General features: G+C 46.7%; 1 protein-coding gene across 1 annotated transcript in view; it reads left to right on the forward strand.

Annotated features, from left to right (window-relative positions):
- Positions 1-18,702, forward strand: part of XIRP2 (xin actin binding repeat containing 2) — a 468,169-nt gene that overhangs the window by 375,099 nt on the left and 74,368 nt on the right. The gene's annotated exons all lie outside the window — the stretch shown is intronic.

Raw genomic sequence — 18,702 nt, forward strand, 5'->3', positions numbered from 1 at the left:
TTCTGATCTGTATAGTATCTTGACCTGTGTTCAGACCTGTTTGTGTTGCCCCATGGTATAGGCCCTGATCCATTGCTTCTTGATTTGCCTCTATACCCGGTGTTGTTTTACTATGTTAATCTTGTGTTCCAAAACCTGTGTTTTCTTGATCTGTAGAGAATCCTTACATGTTCTATCATCTTCATTCCTGGTAAATCTACCGCTATATCTCTTGGTAACCTAATTGATAATTTCTCTCATACCTGCCGAATATTGCTTTGGTCCTGAGGCTTTGTCTTGTATTCAGACTTGTGTTTTGTGCTCTGCCACAATATGGGCTCTGATCCATTGCTTTTTGCTTAGCCCCTATACCTGGTGTTGATTTACTGTGTTTAGTCTTGTGGGGTACAAGTACCAGTATATCCTGATCTGTATAGTGTCCTGACTTCAATTACATGTTCTCTCACCGTCATACCTGGTAAACCTGCCGCTATATCTCTTGGTAACCTAATTGATAATTTCTCTCATACCTGCCGAATATTGCTTTGGTCCTGAGGCTTTGTCTTGTATTCAGACTTGTGTTTTGTGCTCTGCCACAATATGGGCTCTGATCCATTGCTTTTTGCTTAGCCCCTATACCTGGTGTTGATTTACTGTGTTTAGTCTTGTGGGGTACAAGTACCAGTATATCCTGATCTGTATAGTGTCCTGACTTCAATTACATGTTCTCTCACCGTCATACCTGGTAAACCTGCCGCTATATCTCTTGGTAACCTAATTGGTAATTTCTCTCATACCTGTCTTATATTGCTTTGGTCCTGCGGCTGTTATCAATACGCTATATACCTGCTGCTATATCTTTCTGATATCTGTTTGTTACTACTTTGTTTTCTTGCCGTATAGTATCCTAGTTCCCTATCTCTTTGTTATAGCTTGTTAACCCTTCACATACTGACCTTTTTTCCCCAATCTCCAGTTCTGTTTATTTATTTTTTTCACTTTTGTCACCTCTGCACTTTAGTCCAATGGATGGACTAAAGCCCAGTTGTGGATCCGCTGTTTAGGGCAGAAATGCAAGTAGGCAGGGGAAGGGCTTAGGACTGCACTATTCCCTGCCTGACATGACAGGAAAGGGATGGGGTAAGAGCACTCAGCAATAGAGACGTTTATTGGATTTCTATGATGGATTGCTCTAATCTAAACAGACTAATTCTACATTACTGATATAACAAATATGTAAGTTGGTCGCATGTTTTTTGCATGTTTTTGTTTCTTTAATGTATGTAGAAAAAGATCTCCTGGCAATGGTGGATGGGGTGTGGACACTCCTCTTTTCTCCTCCTTGTCCTGGAATTCCATATATAAGTAGGTCATTCCAAGTATTAAAATGACTATGACTAAGGATCTCTAAAGATCCGAAACATGTCAGATCCATTGCTATCTCCTGACGTTTCCATTTTTTCTATATCCTAAGCTGGAATGGCTTTTTTAAATTGCTTGGAATAAATAGGAAGTTTTATGGAGTGCAGACTATCTATATGTTTTCTTCTATATGTCTAAGATTTGGGTCGCACACCACGCCCTAAGTGAGCTGACTTGTCTGGACTGATAGCTAGCACCACCCACTGAACTCCTAAGCCCAGAATGAGCAGAAATTTGCATTAAATGGCAAGTGATACTGAAACGTTTCAAAAACTTTCCCTCAATCTGCTCTATAACATAACATGTATGCACATTGGACAGATTCCCTTATAAACCTGTGGGAAACTTTTTATACATGATCCTGCATCCTCCTTTGAAAGTATCCACCCCTATTTCTGGAGAGAATTTAATCTGAATTCCTCAGCACTCACCATCACAGCATAGACACGTTGTCCACCAAGTAAATGTTGTTTCACATAAGAAGAGGTTTCTTGACATTACTGCTACATTATTGTACATCTCTGTAAATCATGGCAGGAGATAACAATTCTGGAGTCTGTGAATAGTCTTATCATAAAGCTCATCAGATGACGTATAGAAGACCCATAAAGGAACCAGATAATTGTGAGACGCGTTTATGATAATGCCGGAGATCTGACGGGCCATATCCTAAAGTACTCTTGGGAGTCTGTAATCTATATATAAAACTCAATGTGTGTGTGTATGTGTTTATGTGTGTGTGTATGGGTCAGGGTTTTTGTTTAAAGTCCCATACAAGTCTATTGCAAATATATGTTACTGCATAACTTCCAAACGGCTGGAGATATTTCGATAATACTTGGTCACATGTTACTTATATGTCCACTTAAAATATGCGATAGTTAATTTAACCCTTAACTTCCCCATATGTGAGGGTTGGAGTTTTTGTTTAAAGTCCCATGCAAATCAATGGGAAATGTATGTTCCCACATAACTTCCGGTAAAGCTGGAGATATTTCAATACCCGGTACACATATTACGGGTCGGGATATGAGGATGGGATATGAGGTCAGGATAGGAGGTCGGGATATGAGGTCGAGATAGGAGGTCGATAGGAGGTCGAGATAGGAGGACGGGATAGGAGGACGGGATAGGAAGTCGGGATAGGAGGTCGAGATATGAGGACGGGAAAGGAGGTCAGGATAGAAGGTCGAGATATGAGGATGGGAAAGGAGGTCGGGATAGTAGGTTGGGATAGGAGGTCTGATAGGAGGTCTGATAGGAGGTCGAGATAGGAGGTCGAGATAGGAGGCCGGGATAGGAGGTCGTGATAGGAGGTCGGGATAGGAGGTCGGGATAGGAGGTCGAGATAGGAGGTCGAGATAGGAGGTCGGCATACGAGGACAGGATAGGAGGTCTGGATTTGAGGTCGGGATAGGAGGTCGGGATAGGAGGTCAGGATAGGAGGTCGTGATAGGAGGTCGTGATAGGAGGTCGAAATATGAGGACGGGATAGGAGATCGGGATAGGAGGTCGAGATGGGAGGTCGAGATGGGAGGTCGAAATAGGAGGATGGGATAGGAGTTTGGGATAGGAGGTTGGGATAGGAGGTCGGGATAGGAGGTCAGGATATGAGGTCAGGATATGAGGACAGGATATGAGGACGGGATATGGAGTTGGGATATGACAACAATATATGAGGACGGGATATGAGGTCAAAAGCTTCCTCTGTTGATTTTCCTCCACAACAAGGATTAGGAAGAAAAAAACAGGCAACGCCGGGTACTCAGCTAGTATATATATATACTATGTGTGTATGTGTGTGTGTGTATGTGTGTATGTCTGTATGTGTGTGTGTGTGTGTATGTTCCAGCATCAAGTCCAAACGGCTAAAGATATCAACATGAAACTTGATACACATGTTACTTATATGTCAACAACAAACATAGGGTCAGGGTTTTTGTTTAAAGTCCCATTCAAGTCTATGGGAAATATATGTTTCTGCATAGCTTCCAAACGGCTGGAGATATTTCAATAATATCTGTTACACATATTACTTATATGTCAAATAAAAAGATATAATAGTTAAATTAACCCTTACCTACACCCTAATATACAAGTTGGGTTTTTGATTCAAGTCCCATGCGAGTTTATGGGACTCCCAGTACCTTACTCTACAAGCTCCGCCCTGCATCTCCTGGTGAATGTGTTGGTCCGGCTTGCAAGCCACACCCCATCTCACAAATGAGGAAGGGATATGAGGTCAGGATATGAGGTTAAGATAGGAGGACAGGAGGTCGGGATATGAGGATGGGATATGAGGTCGAGATAGGAGGTCATGATATGAGGTCGGAATATGAGGATGGGATATGAGGTCGAGATATGAGGACGGAATATGAGGTCGGGTCCCACATGAGGTCGAGTTCCACAAAGCCACGTCCCCTTCTATTTTGAGTTTACAATATCTTCCTCACAAATCAGTCCCACCTGAGGACAGGATATGACGATGGGACAGAAGGATGGCATATGAGGTCGGGATATGAGGACGGGATATGAGGATGGAATATGAGGTCGGGATATGAAGATGAGATGTGAGGACAGTATATGAGGTTGGGATATGAGGTCAGGATATGAGGCTGGGATATGAGTCCAGTATATGAGGTCGAGATAGGAGGACGGGAAATGAGGTTCAGATAGGAGGTCGGGATATGAGGACGGGATATGAGGATGGGATATGAGGTTGAGATTTGAGGACGAAATATGGCCAAGATAGGAGTTCGGGATAGGAGGTCAGGATAGGAGTTCGGGATAGGAGGTCGAAATATGAGGACGGGATATGAGGACTGGATATGGATCGAGATAGGAGGTTGGGATATGAGGACGGGATATGAGGTTAAGATAGGAGGTCGGGATATGAGGAGGGGATAGGAGGAGGGGATATGATGACAGGATATGAGAACGGGATAAAAAGTCAAAAGCTTCCTCCTTTCTTGATTTTCCTCAAGAAACAAGGATTAGAAAGGAAAAACCGGGCAATGCCGGGTATTCGGCTAGTGGTGAATAAAGATACAGATTATAAAAAGATTATACACAAAGGCAAAGCTGGACCAATTATTCTCTATGGTTAAGAAAATAGATAAATCTTAATGTGAACAATATGTTTTTTGCATTTTTTTTAACCAGTATAATAAGTAGAAGAAAAGAAAGTCACTTATTGTTTCTGTCAGTACATGGCAAAAGCTGGGCAAGTATCGAAAGATCCACCTTCACTAGACAAGTCTTCTTCATGGGGGGCGGGCGGAGGGGGGTTACCAATAATGCACATCAGAAGTTACCAATAAACCACTTCACCTTTTGCCAGGGTATTACGATGCAGGTGTAGGGTAGTAAACTAGATCTAGGGTGAATGAATGTCTATAGTTACATAGTTTGCAAGTTTGAAAAAAGACAACAGTTCTTAGAGTTCAATCTAAACCCTTATTGTGTGTGTTGATCCAGAAGAAGGCACAACCCCCGACCCCCCGGTGACAAATGAAGAAAGAAATTCCTTACTGACTCCAATGTGGCAATCATAATTAATCCCTGGATAAACGTTCTATCCCCATAAATCTAGTATCCATGACCTGTAAAATTATATTGCTCCAGAAAAAACATCCAGTCCCCCCTTGAACTTGTTTATTGAGTCAGACATCACAACTTCATGTGGATAGAGTTCCATAGTGTCACTGCTCTTATAGTAAAGAATCTCTGTCTGTGATGATGGTGAAACCTTCTTTCCTCTAGACGTAGAGGATGCCCCCTTGTCATGGTTACCGGCCTAGGTATGAAAATGTCACTAGAAAGATCTCTGTACTGTCCATTCATATATTTGTGCAGTGTGATCAAATCGCTCCTAATATGTCTTTATTCTAAACTAAATAACCCCAAGCTTGATCCTTGTGTAAGTTGAAAGCAGGCACGATGCAATGCGATTGTGTCTCCTTTTAACTTACACAGCATGGACCTCTGTCAGCAGACAAGCCTTTCACAGCGAGATTGGATTCCTGTAGGTCACGTGACCACGCGCCTAGCGACACATCCGTGGAGACCCATGTCAGTGGGAGACTTCGGCATTCACTACTCACAGAGCTCCCGCTGACAGCCTGCACACATGGCCTGTTTATTTACCAATACCGCTGACAGCCTGCCCACATGGCCTGTTTATTTACCAATACCGCTGACAGCCTGCACACATGGCCTGTTTATTTACCAATACCGCTGACAGCCTGCACACATGGCCTGTTTATTTACCAATACCACTGACAGCCTGCACACATGGCCTGTTTATTTACCAATACCGCTGACAACCTGCATACATGGCCTGTTTATTTACCAATACCGCTGACAGCCTGCACACATGGCCTGTTTATTTACCAATACCGCTGACAACCTGCATACATGGCCTGTTTATTTACCAATACCGCTGACAACCTGCACACATGGCCTGTTTATTTACCAATACCGCTGACAGCCTGCACACATGGCCTGTTTATTTACCAATACCGCTGACAACCTGCATACATGGCCTGTTTATTTACCAATACCGCTGACAGCCTGCACACATGGCCTGTTTATTTACCAATACCGCTGACAACCTGCATACATGGCCTGTTTATTTACCAATACCGCTGACAGCCTGCACACATGGCCTGTTTATTTACCAATACCACTGACAGCCTGCACACATGGCCTGTTTATTTACCAATACCGCTGACAACCTGCATACATGGCCTGTTTATTTACCAATACCGCTGACAGCCTGCACACATGGCCTGTTTATTTACCAATACCGCTGACAGCCTGCACACATGGCCTGTTTATTTACCAATACCGCTGACAGCCTGCACACATGGCCTGTTTATTTACCAATACCGCTGACAACCTGCATACATGGCCTGTTTATTTACCAATACCGCTGACAGCCTGCACACATGGCCTGTTTATTTACCAATACCGCTGACAGCCTGCCCACATGGCTTGTTTGTTTACTATTATCGCCAAGCTTCTATGGAGCCTTGTGCTGACTAACTACTACTGGGATGCGGTAGTAGTTGCCATTGGAACTGTACATGTATACTGTATATTTTTGTTCATATATGGATATTGGATATACTGCAAGTATGATTGTTCTGTTTTTAGCCTGCTCTTTATATATATATATATATATATATATATATATATATATATATATTATTGGAAATGACATCATGCTAATCCCGCCCCCTGACCTGTACATCCCCCATCTTGTGTTATTTAAAGCCTGCTGGTGCCAGTTGTTCTTTAGATTATCTGAGGAAGGGGCAAGCCAGCCCCGAAATGTGTCATCATCCTCTACTTTGATATACTAATAAAGTTCCTTAATTATTATACCTTCCTGCATCTTTTGGATTAATTTGGATCAAGCAGCGCCTGGATCCTTTGGTCTTTTTTCTTCTATTGTTCAAGTTACCACAGGTCGGGTGTCCCCCCTCTCTTGTGACCATCAGGCTGAGTAGATCATTCCACTATCTGGTAGCCCTTGGAAGGGGTGATATGCACATTTTACCTGACATAAGGTGAGCAGCCACCCAGACTAACTACCTGGGTGTTATATCCTCTGCACATGTTTAGATTCCCCAGAGGGTAATACACGAAGCACTGCCTCCCGGTTTCCTCTTTTTGTCTTTCCCCTTCTATATATGTTCTGTAGTACACCAATGTCAGTAAATGGACCTGCTAAGCCTATATATGATTCACTTTGCAGGAGTGAAATGTGAAAGGACAATATAATCGCTCAGCAGAATAAAGATCTTGCTATTCATAAACCCTTCCCCTGGGCCTAATAAGTGCATGATACATCCTACAGGGCTTTCTACAACTACACAAGTTAGTGTTCCTAAAATCACACAATAAATGTTCAATGGGTTTGTAATGGACACTGATTAAGATCTTGACACTTTACTGGCTATAAATTGTTTCTCACAGAGTTACCTATACAGCTGCTACGATATATGAGTTGTATACATAAATTTACCAGGCTGTCCATAGAGTATGAATAAGCTGCACCCATTACTAAGAAAGTCCAAAGCCCCTGAAGTGCTGAGGACTGAAAGGAAATGCCTATTTGCTCCTCCTCCAATCCCTGCCTTTACGTGATTGACAGCTGGAAGCCAAGCCCTCACCATTGGTGGGAGTGAAGGGGTTCCCAGCTCTTAGGGGGTTGGGTACGTCTTTTTGACTCTGCACATAGAATAAGAGTGCGTTCACACTGAGGAATAAGAGAGGAATCTTCACTTAAAATTTCCTTTTTTTTGTGCAAAATTTGCACGATAATTGCGTGGAATTAACGCAGAATTCTGTGTTAATTACACGTGACTTTTGTGCAAATTTTGTGTGGAATAAAACAGAAATTCTGCTGCAGAATTTTTAAGCAAGGATTCCTATAGGAGGAGAAAATATATAGGAAACTTTTATTTTTTTTTGCTGGACTACAATCACCAATTGGAATTTCCCTTTTTATTTTTTTATTTTTTGTGCGGAATTTCCACACGTAATTCAAGCGGAAATTTTTGTAACATTGACTTCAATGGACTTCTGCTCGCATATTCTGCAAGAAGAATGAACATGTTCTTTCTTCAAGCAGAACGGAATTCTGCAGCGGAATTCCGCGAGCAGAATTTATGCAGTGTGCACAGTGCAGAGTAAAATACATTGAAGTCAATGGCAAAGCAGATGTTAAAGTGTACCCATCAGATCCAACAAAAAAAAACATTTTTTTAAATATATCACTCAGTACCTAATCCTGACCATCGAATTTTTAGCACCTTTATTTTTTTTTATTACACTTTTCATTTAGCTCACTAGTCTGAATTCCTCTCAAACGGAGGGGCGTGGCCTCACTGTGCAGGTCTCCGCCCCCTCCCTCAGTATACTGTCTGCTCACATCTCCCCTAGCATTAGCAAAGCTACAACTCCCAGCTTGTCCTCACTGACAGTAGCGGGACACAAGCTGACAGTGGGAGGATTTTTCCACCAGCTCTGAGCTCACAGCTGTCAATCAAGGAAGTGTGTCCATGACATAGGGAATGATGCATGGACACAGCAGGACTAGTATGTGTTCAAGCAGGAAGGCACGGGGGGCTCCAGAAAGTTAAACAGATTTGTAAATTACTTCTATTAAAAAATCTTAATCCTTTAGTACTTATAAGCTGCTGAAGTTGAGGTGTTTTTTTCTGTCTAAGTGCTCTCTGATGACACGTGTCTCGGGAACCGGCCAGTTTAGAAGCAAATCCCCATAGCAAACCTATTCTACTCTGTGCAGTTCTCGAGACAAGCAGAGATGTCAGCAGAGAGCACTGTTGCCAGACAGAAAACAACAACTCAACTTCAGCAGCTGATAATTATTGAAAGGATTAAAAAAATTTAACAGAAGTAATCTACAAATCTGTTTAACATTCTGGAGCCAGTTGATATAAAAACAAAGTTTTTTTCCTGGAATACCCCTTTAACCCCTTGGGGACGAAGCCCATTATGACCCTAAGGATGGGAGCATTTTTTTCAAATCTGACCACTGTCACTTTAAGCATTAATAACTCTGGAATGCTTTTACTTATAAATTTGATTCCGAGATTGTTTTTTCGTGACATATTCTACTTTATGTTAGTGGTAAATTTCCGGCTATACTTGCATCCTTTCTTGGTGAAAAATTTGAAAATTTTGCATTTTTCTAACTTTGAAGCTCTCTGCTTATAAGGAATATGGATATTCCAAATAAATTATATATTGATTCACATATACAATATGTCTACTTTATGTTTGCATCATAAAATTGATGAGTTTTTACTTTTGGAAGACACCAGAGGGCTTCAAAGTTCAGCAACAATTTTCCAATTTTTGGCAAAATTTTCAAAATCGGAATTTTTCAGGGACCAGTTCAGGTTTGAAGTGGATTTGAAGGGTCTTCTGGTTAGAAATACCTGATAAATGACCCCATTATAAAAACTGCACCCCTCAAAGTATTCAAAATGACATTCAGTAAGTGTGTTAACCCTTTAGGTGTTTCACAGGAATAGCAGCAAATTGAAGGAGAAAATTCAAAATCTTCATTTTTTACACTGGTATGTTCTTGTAGACCCAGTTTTTGAATTTTTACAAGGGGTAAAAGGAAAAAAATCCTCTCAAAATTTGTAACCCAATTTCTCTCGAGAAAGAAAATACCTCATATGTGTATGTCAAGTGTTCGGCGGGCGCAGTAGAGGGCTCAGAAGCGAAGGAGCAACAATGGGATTTAGGAGAGTGAGTTTTTCTGAAATGGTTTTTGGGGGGCATGTCCCATTTAGGAAGCCCCTATGGTGCCAGGACAGCAAAAAAAAACCCATCGCACACTATTATGGAAACAACACCCCTCAAGGAACGTAACAAGGGGTACGGTGAGCCTTAACACCCCACAGGTGTTTGACAACTTTTTGTTAAAGTCGGATGTGTAAATGAAAAAAAAATATTTTCCCACTAAAATGCTGGTTTTTCCCCAAATTTAACTTTTTTACAAAGGGTAATAGGAAAAAATGCCCCCCAAAATTTGTAACCCCATTTCTTCTCAGTATGGAAATACCCCATGTTTGGACGTCAAGTGCACTGCGAGCGAACTACAATGCTCAGAAGAGAAGGAGCGCCATTGAGCTTTTAGAGAGATCATTTGTTTGGAATGGAAGTCGGGGGCCATGTGCATTTACAAAGCCCCCAGTGGTGCCAGAACAGTGGACCCCCCCACATGTGACCCCATTTTGGAAACTACACCCCTCACGGAATGTAATAAGGGGTACAGTGAGCATTTACACCCCACTGGTGTTTGACAGATCTTTGGAACAGTGGGCTGTGCAAACAAAAAAAAATTATTTTTCATTTTCACATACCACTGTCCCAAAAATCTGTCAGACCCCTGTGGGGCGTAAATGCTCACTGTACCCCTTATTACATTCCGTGAGGGGTGTAGTTTCCAAAATGGGGTCACATGTGGGTATTTATTTTTTTGCATTTATGTCAGAACCGCTGTAAAATCAGCCACCCCTGTGCAAATCTCCAATTTCGGCCTCAAATGTACATGGTGTGCTCTCACTCCTGAGCCTTCTTATGCGCCCCCAGAGCATTTTACGCCCACATATGGGGTATTTCCGTACTCAGGAGAAATTGCGTTACAAATTTTGGGGGTCTTTTTTTCCTTTTACCTCTTGTGAAAATAAAAAGTAAAGGGCAACACCAGCATGTTAGTGTAAAAATTTTCATAAGGGGTAAAAGGAGAAAAAGCCCCCCAAAATTTGTAGTGCAATTTCTCCCGAGTACGGCGATACCCCATATATGGCCCTAAACTGTTTCCTTGAAATACGACAGGGCTCCAAAGTGAGAGCACCATGCGCATTTGAGGACTAAATTAGGGATTGCATAGGGGTGGACATAGGGGTATTCTATGCCAGTGATTCCCAAACAGGGTGCCTCCATCTGTTGCTAAACTCCCAGCATGCCTGGACAATCAGTGGCTCTCCGGAAATGCTGGGAGTTGTTTTGCAACAGCTGGAGGCTCCGTTTTGGAAACACTGCCGTGCAATACGTTTTTCATTTTAATTGGGAGGGGACAGTGTAAGGGGGTGTATATGTATTGTTTAACTCTTTCTTAGGTGTTAGTGTAGTGTAGTGTTTTTAGGGTACATTCACACTGGCGGGTTACGGTGAGTTTCCCGCTAGGAATTTGCGCTGCGGCGAAAAATTTGCCGCAGCTCATACTTGAAGCAGGAACTTGCTGTAAACCCGCCCGTGTGAATGTACCCTGTACGTTCACATGGGGGGGGGGGGGGGGGGGGGGGCAAACCTCCAGCTGTTTCAAAACTACAACTCCCAGCATGCACGGTCTGTCAGTACATGCTGGGAGTTGTAGTTTTGCAACAGCTGGAGGCACACTGGTTGGAAAACCTTCAGTTAGGTTCTGTTACCTAACTCAGTATTTTCCAACCAGTGAGCCTTCAGCTGTTGCAAAACTACAACTTCCAGCATGCACGGTCTGTCAGTACATGCTGGGAGTTGTAGTTTTGCAACAGCTGGAGGCACACTGGTTGGAAAACCTTCAGTTAGGTTCTGTTACCTAACTCAGTATTTTCCAACCAATGAGCCTCCAGCTGTTGCAAAACTACAACTCCCAGCATGCACGGTCTGTTAGTACATGCTGGGAGTTGTAGTTTTGAAACAGCTGGAGGCACACTGGTTGGAAAATACTGAGTTGGGTTCTGTTACCTAACTCAGTATTTTCCAACCAGTGTGCCTCCAGCTGTTGCAAAACTACAATTCCCAGCATGTCTGATCACAGAAGGGCATGCTGGGAGATGTAGTTATGCAACAGCTGGAGGTACGTAACTACAACTCCCAGCATGCCGAGACAGCTGTTTTCTGTGTGGGCATGCTGGAATTTGTAGTTTTGCAACATCTGGAGTGCTACAATTTAGAGACCACTGAACAGTGATCTCCAAACTGTGGACCTCCAGATGTTGCAAAACTACAACTCCCAGCATACCCAGACAGCAAACAGCTGTGTGGGCATGCTAGGAGTTGTAGTTTTGCAAGATGTAGAGGGCAGTATAGAGATCACTGTGCAGTGGTCTCTAAACTGCAGACCTCCAGCTGTTGCAAAACTACAAATTCCAGCATGCCCACACAGCAAACAGCTGTCTGGGCATGCTGGGAGTTGTAGTTTTGCAACATCTGGAGGGCTACAGTCTAGAGACCACTATAGTAGTCTCAGACTGTAGCCCTCTAGATGTTGCTAGGCAACTACTCACCGGCTTCCGTCGCATCCGGGAGCCGTCCTCTTCTGCCGCACGCCGCCGCAGATCTCCGTCGCCGACCGCCGATCCCCGTCGCTCCGCTGCCTCCGGAGGGGTAAGTGGACTCCGGCGCCGCTCCTCTTCGTTTTCCCCTTTCTGCCCCGCCTATTGTGGGAGGGCAGGACGGGGAAAACGAAAGTAAACCCCTCCGCCCCAGATCTGCTATTGGTGGTCGCGTCTAGACCACCAATAGCAGAGATAGGAGGGGTGGCAACTCTGCCACCTCTCTCCTATCGCTTTAGGGGGATCGTGGGTGGGTGTCACCATAGACCCGTAATGACCCGGAATCGTCGCAAATCGCAAGTGTGAATTCACTTGCGATTTGCGCCGATTGCCGACATGGGGGGGTCTAATGACCCCCCTGGGCATTTGCACGGGGTGCCTGCTGATAGATATCAGCAGTCACCCCGGCCCGGTCCCGCCCGGCGCGCGGCGGGGGCCGAAATTCCCACGGGCGTATGGATACGCCCTTCGTCCTTAAGTACCAGGACGCAAGGGCGTATGCATACGCCCTTCGTCCCCAACAGGTTAAAGCCTTTTTCTACATGACTATGGGATAGTCAATAAAATCTGTACTTGGCACCCCACCAGTCCCCTTACCCCAGAAAAAGGACTGACTCCAGTATATGGAGCAAAGGTCACAGTGGACTCACTTTATTAAATAACATTGTAGACATCTAACAGTGAACAGCCTCTGTAGTGATGGCCAAAAAAGGTCCTCCATGTAAAAAATATTCTCTTTGTAGCCATTTTACATAAAGACAGAAAATGAACAGGTAACTACTGTGCAAAATATAAGGCCCTCTCCTGCCTCCTCCCAGCAAGGATGCCCCCAAAGTGTCCTATTACAGTACTGATGCTCCCTTTAGTGCTTCACTACCATAAAAATGCCAAGAACCCTTTAAAGGGGTACTCTGCCCATAGAAATCTTATCCTCTATCCTTTGGCTAGGGGATAAGATGTCTGATCGCGGGAGGTCCGCCCCCAGCTGATAAGGGGATAAGAAGTCTTGGGGCAGAGTACCTCTTAAAATAAAAAACGTAATAATCACTTTCTCATGATGTACAGAATAGATCATTCTATGGGCTTCTTCCATTTTGTGCAGTCTGAATCACTACATCACGCTGATGTATTCTCCAGGAGGCATCTTGTTGGCTATTGGCTTGATGGCAGCTTGTTAGAGTCATGAATAGCACACCTATGTAGGCAGTAATGTAAAGGTTTTTTTTCTACAGTATAGGTCAGTGTTTTTTGCGGGGCACCCTGACCGAAGTTGACGAGCAAAAAAGAAAAAAAGGTAAAAGCGCCGCAGGGTAAGGGTGCTGCTACACTACTGCTTTAGACAGCAACTCACTGACTTATTCTCTAATCAGCGTAATTCCCTTTTCTTCTCCATCTGGTCCAGGCCATCATGATAATTTCTTCCAGCCACAATTCTTCACCGTTATACCTGCAAAACAAATCTATTAGACTCTGCACTTTTTCCCATGGGTGACAGAGGGGTGTACATGAGTGACAGAGGGGTGTAGAAAGGTGTACATAGGTGGCAGAGGTATGTAAAAGAATGTACATGGGTGATAGAGGGATGTACATTGGTGACAGAGGGGTGTTGGGGGTGGACAGGAGTGTACATGGGTGACAGAGGGGTGTACATGGGTGACAGAGGGGTGTAGAGGAGTGTACATGGGTGGTAGAGGGCTGTACATGGATGATAGAGGGGTGTAGAGGAGTGTACATGTTACGCCGAGCGCTCCGGGTCCCTGCTCCTCCCCGGAGCGCTCGCGGCGTTCCTCTCCCTGCAGCGCCCCGGTCAGACCCACTGACCGGGAGCGCTGCACTGACACTGCCGGCGGGGATGCGATTCGCATAGCGGGACGCGCCCGCTCGCGAATCACATCCCAAGTCACTCACCTGTCCCGGTCCCCGGCTGTCACGTCCTGGCGCGCGCGGCTCCGCTCCTTAGGGTGCGCACGCGCCAGCTCTCTAAGATTTAAAGGGCCAGTGCACCAATGATTGGTGCCTGGCCCAATCAGTCTGATTAGCTTCCACCTGTGCACCTGTCTATATAACCTCACTTCCCCTTCCCTTCCTTGCCAGATCTTGTTGCCCTTGTGCCTAGTGAAAGCGTTTACAGTGTTTTCCTTACCAGTGTTCCTGACCTTTGCTATCTCCATTGACTACGAACCTTGCCACCTGCCCCGACCTTCTGCTATGTCTGACCTTGCCTCTGCCTAGTCCTTCTGTCCACGCTTTCTCAGCAGTCAGCGAGGTTGAGCCATTGTCGGTGGATACAACCTGGTTGCTACCGCCGCAGCAAGACCATCCCGCTTTGCGGCGGGCTCTGGTGAATACCAGTAGCAACCTAGAACCGGTCCACCGACACGGTCCACGCCAATCCCTCACTGACACAGAGGATCCACATCCAGCCTGCCGAATCGTAACAGTAGATCCGGCCATGGATCCCGCTGAGGTCCCGCTGCCAGTTGTCGCTGACCTTACCACGGTGGTCGCCCAGCAGTCTCAACAGATAGAGCAACTTGGATAACAGTTCGCCCAACAAAGACAGCAGCTGTCGCAGTTGACCGCCATGCTACAGCAACTTCTGCCACAGCTTCAGCAGCAACCATCTCCTCCGCCAGCTTCTGCACCTCCTGGGCAGCGAGTGCCCGCTCCTGGCCTCCGCTTGTCCCTGCCGGACAAATTTGATGGAGACTCTAGACTCTGCCGTGGTTTCCTGTCACAATGTTCCCTACATTTGGAGATGTTGTCGGACCAATTTCCTACAGAACGGTCGAAGGTGGCTTTCGTGGTTAGTCTCCTGTCTGGGAAGGCCCTGTCATGGGCCACACCGCTCTGGGACCGCAATGATCCTGTCACTGCCACTGTACAGTCCTTCATCGCTGAGGTTCGTAGTGTTTTCGAGGAACCAGCCCGAGCTTCTTCTGCCGAAACTGCCTTGCTGAACCTGGTCCAGGGAAATTCTTCTGTAGGGGAATACGCCATCCAATTTCGTACCCTCGCCTCTGAATTATCTTGGAACAACGAGGCCCTCTGCACGACCTTTAAAAAAGGCCTATTCAGTAACATCAAGGATGTGCTGGCCGCACGAGAAATTCCTGCCAACCCGCATGAACTTATCCATTTGGCCACCCGCATTGACATGCGTTTTTCTGAAAGACACCAGGAGCTCCGCCAGGAAAAAGACCTTGATCTCTGGGCACCTCTCTCACAGTATCCTTTGCAATCTACCCCTGTGCCTCCCGCCGAGGAGGCTATGCAAGTGGATCGGTCTCGCCTGACCCATGAAGAGGGGACTCGCCGCAGAGATAAAAATTTACGTCTGTACTGCGCTAGTACCCAACATTTCTTGGTGGATTGCCCTATTCGTCCTCCACATCTGGGAAATGCACGCACGCACCCAGCTCACGTGGGAGTGGCGTCTCTTGGTATGAAGTCTGCTTCTCCACGTCTCACTGTGCCCGTGTGGATTTCTCCTTCTGCCAACTCCTCCTTCTCAGCTGTGGCCTTCTTGGACTCTGGTTCTGCGGGAAATTTCATTTTGGCCTCTTTTGTTAATAAGTTCAACATCCCTGTGACCCGCCTCGCCAAACCGCTCTACATTTCCTCGGTCAACGGAGTAAAATTGGACTGCACTGTGCGTTACCGCACAGAACCCCTGCTCATGAGCATTGGACTGCATCACGAAAAAATTGAACTTTTTGTTTTGTCCAACTGCACCTCTGAAGTCCTCCTCGGTCTGCCATGGCTCCAACGCCACTCTCCTACCCTTGACTGGACCACCGGGGAGATCAAGAGCTGGGGTGCTTCTTGCCACAAAAAATGCCTCACGTCTGCTCCCAGTCCCGTCAGTCAAACCTCAGTTCTCCTCCTATACCTGGTCTCCCCAAGGCCTATCAGGACTATGCCGAGGTTTTTTGCAATAAACGAGCAGAGATTTTGCATCCTCATAGCCCCCGCCCTGGTAACACTCTGCCCCGTGCCAAGCTTCACCCTTTGCCCCCCCTCCCCATTCCCTCTCCTTCTGAACTGCCTGCCGTTGATGAGTATACCCAGGACTTCTCTGTCTTCCAGAAGGAAACTCTACAATCGCTCTCAATATCCTCGTCCCATGTGGAGCGACAACCGGACAAAAAGAGGGGGAGACCTAAGGGGGGGGGTACTGTTACGCCGAGCGCTCCGGGTCCCTGCTCCTCCCCGGAGCGCTCACGGCGTTCCTCTCTCTGCAGCGCCCCAGTCAGACCCGCTGACCGGGAGCGCTGCACTGACACTGCCGGCGCCCGCGAATCACATCCCAAGTCACTCACCTGTCCCGGTCCCCGGCTGTCACGTCCTGGCACGCGGCTCCACTCCTTAGGGCGCGCGCGCGCCAGCTCTTTAAGATTTAAAGGGCCAGTGCACCAATGATTGGTGCCTGGCCCAATCAGTCTGATTAGCTTCCACCTGTGCACCTGTCTATATAACCTCACTTGCCCTTCCCTTCCTTGCCGAATCTTGTTGCCCTTGTGCCTCGTGAAAGCGTTTACAGTGTTTTCCTTACCAGTGTTCCTGACCTTTGCTATCTCCATTGACTACGAACCTTGCCGCCTGCCCCGACCTTCTGCTACGTCTGACCTTGCCTCTGCCTAGTCCTTCTGTCCACGCCTTCTCAGCAGTCAGCGAGGTTGAGCCGTTGCCGGTGGATACGACCTGCTTGCTACCGCCGCAGCAAGACCATCCCGCTTTGCGGCGGGCTCTGGTGAATACCAGTAGCAACCTAGAACCGGTCCACCAACACGGTCCACGCCAATCCCTCGCTGACACAGAGGATCCACATCCAGCCTGCCGAATCGTAACAGTACATGGGTGGCAGAGGGCTGTACATGGGTGACAGAGGGGTGAACATGGGTGGCTGAGGGGTGTAGAGGAGTGTACATGGGTGGCAGAGGGGTGTAGAGGAGTGTACATGAGCAACAGAGGGGTGTGGAAGAGTGTACATGGGTGACAGAGGGGTGTAGAGGAGTGTACATGAGTGATTGAGGGGTGTAGAGGAGTGTACATGGGTGACAGAGGAGTGTACATGGGTGACAGAGGGGTGTAGAGGAGTGTACATGGGTGACAGAGGGGTGTACATGGGTGGCAGAGGGGTGTAGAGGAGTGTACATGGGTGACAGAGGGGTGTAGAGGAGTGTACATGGGTGACAGAGGGGTGTAAATGGGTGACAGAGGGGTGTAGAGGAGTGTACATGGGTGGCAGATGTGTGTAGAAGAGTGAACATGGGTGACAGGGGGGCATAGGGGGTGACAGAGGGGTGGACAGGAGTGACAAAGGGACAAATGGGTGGATAGGGGGTGGACATCAGTGAAAAGGATGTGTTCAGAGGGGTGGACAATGGAGGGTGAAGATGGGTGACAGGGATGGACAGGGGTGACAGAGGGTTAGATAGGGGGGTGGACATGGGAGACAGGGTCAGAGGGGTGGACAAGTTGGTGGACCGTGACCGCAATGCTTTTCCGCCCGGCGCCTGCATCTGTGGAGTCAGAGCAGCAGGGGGAGGAGTGACTCCTCCCCCTGCTGCTCTGACTCCACAGATGCAGGTGCGGGGCGGAAAAGCGTCACGGTCGTGGTGCAGCAGTGGTTGGGGGGGAGGGGGTGACTCCGTCATGGCACCCAGGACCGGCCTTAGGTGTTCAGGCGCCATGTGCAAGCTAACCTTGTGGCGGAACCCCCCCCCCCCATGGCCTGCCCCCAATATTATTTTATTGGAGATCGCGGGGGGGGGGGGGGGGGGAGAACGTACCGCTGAGTACACTGTACCCACTAAATATAATACTGCCACACACTGTACCCTGAATATAATACTGCCACACACTGTACCATGAATATAATACTGCCACACACTGTACCCTGAATATAATACTGCCACACACTGTACCCACTAAATATAATACTGCCACACACTGTACCCTGAATATAATACTGCTACACACTGTACCCTGAATATAATACTGCCATACACTGTACGCACTAAATACTAAATACCCCCTTGTGAGTGGCACCTGCAGGCTGAATAGACACGTCCTGTGAGCCGGGATTACAGGAGCTCTGCTAGAAGAGAGTATCTGTGATGGGAAGGATCAGCGGCTGTGCCCCATGAGCTGTGCAGGCAGCCTGAGCCCCCGCCATCCCCTCCAGAGTTTGGTAAGTTACTGTCCATGTGCAGCAGTGACAGCTGTGAGGATGAACTTGTATCAGGATAGTCCAAGATGAGTAGAGAGCGGGCACCTGCTCCTGCCCCTCTACAGCCCGGGGGAGACCCCTACCTGTACAGCACGTTACTCACAGAGCATTGCTCACTGATGGATTACACATAGATAAGCATGTACAGTAGAACCTGTGAGGCAAGATGGCGATACCAGTAACTTCTATACTTCCTAT

Source organism: Hyla sarda, chromosome 8 (assembly GCF_029499605.1).
Source record: "Hyla sarda isolate aHylSar1 chromosome 8, aHylSar1.hap1, whole genome shotgun sequence".
Taxonomy (NCBI): Eukaryota; Metazoa; Chordata; class Amphibia; order Anura; family Hylidae; genus Hyla; species Hyla sarda.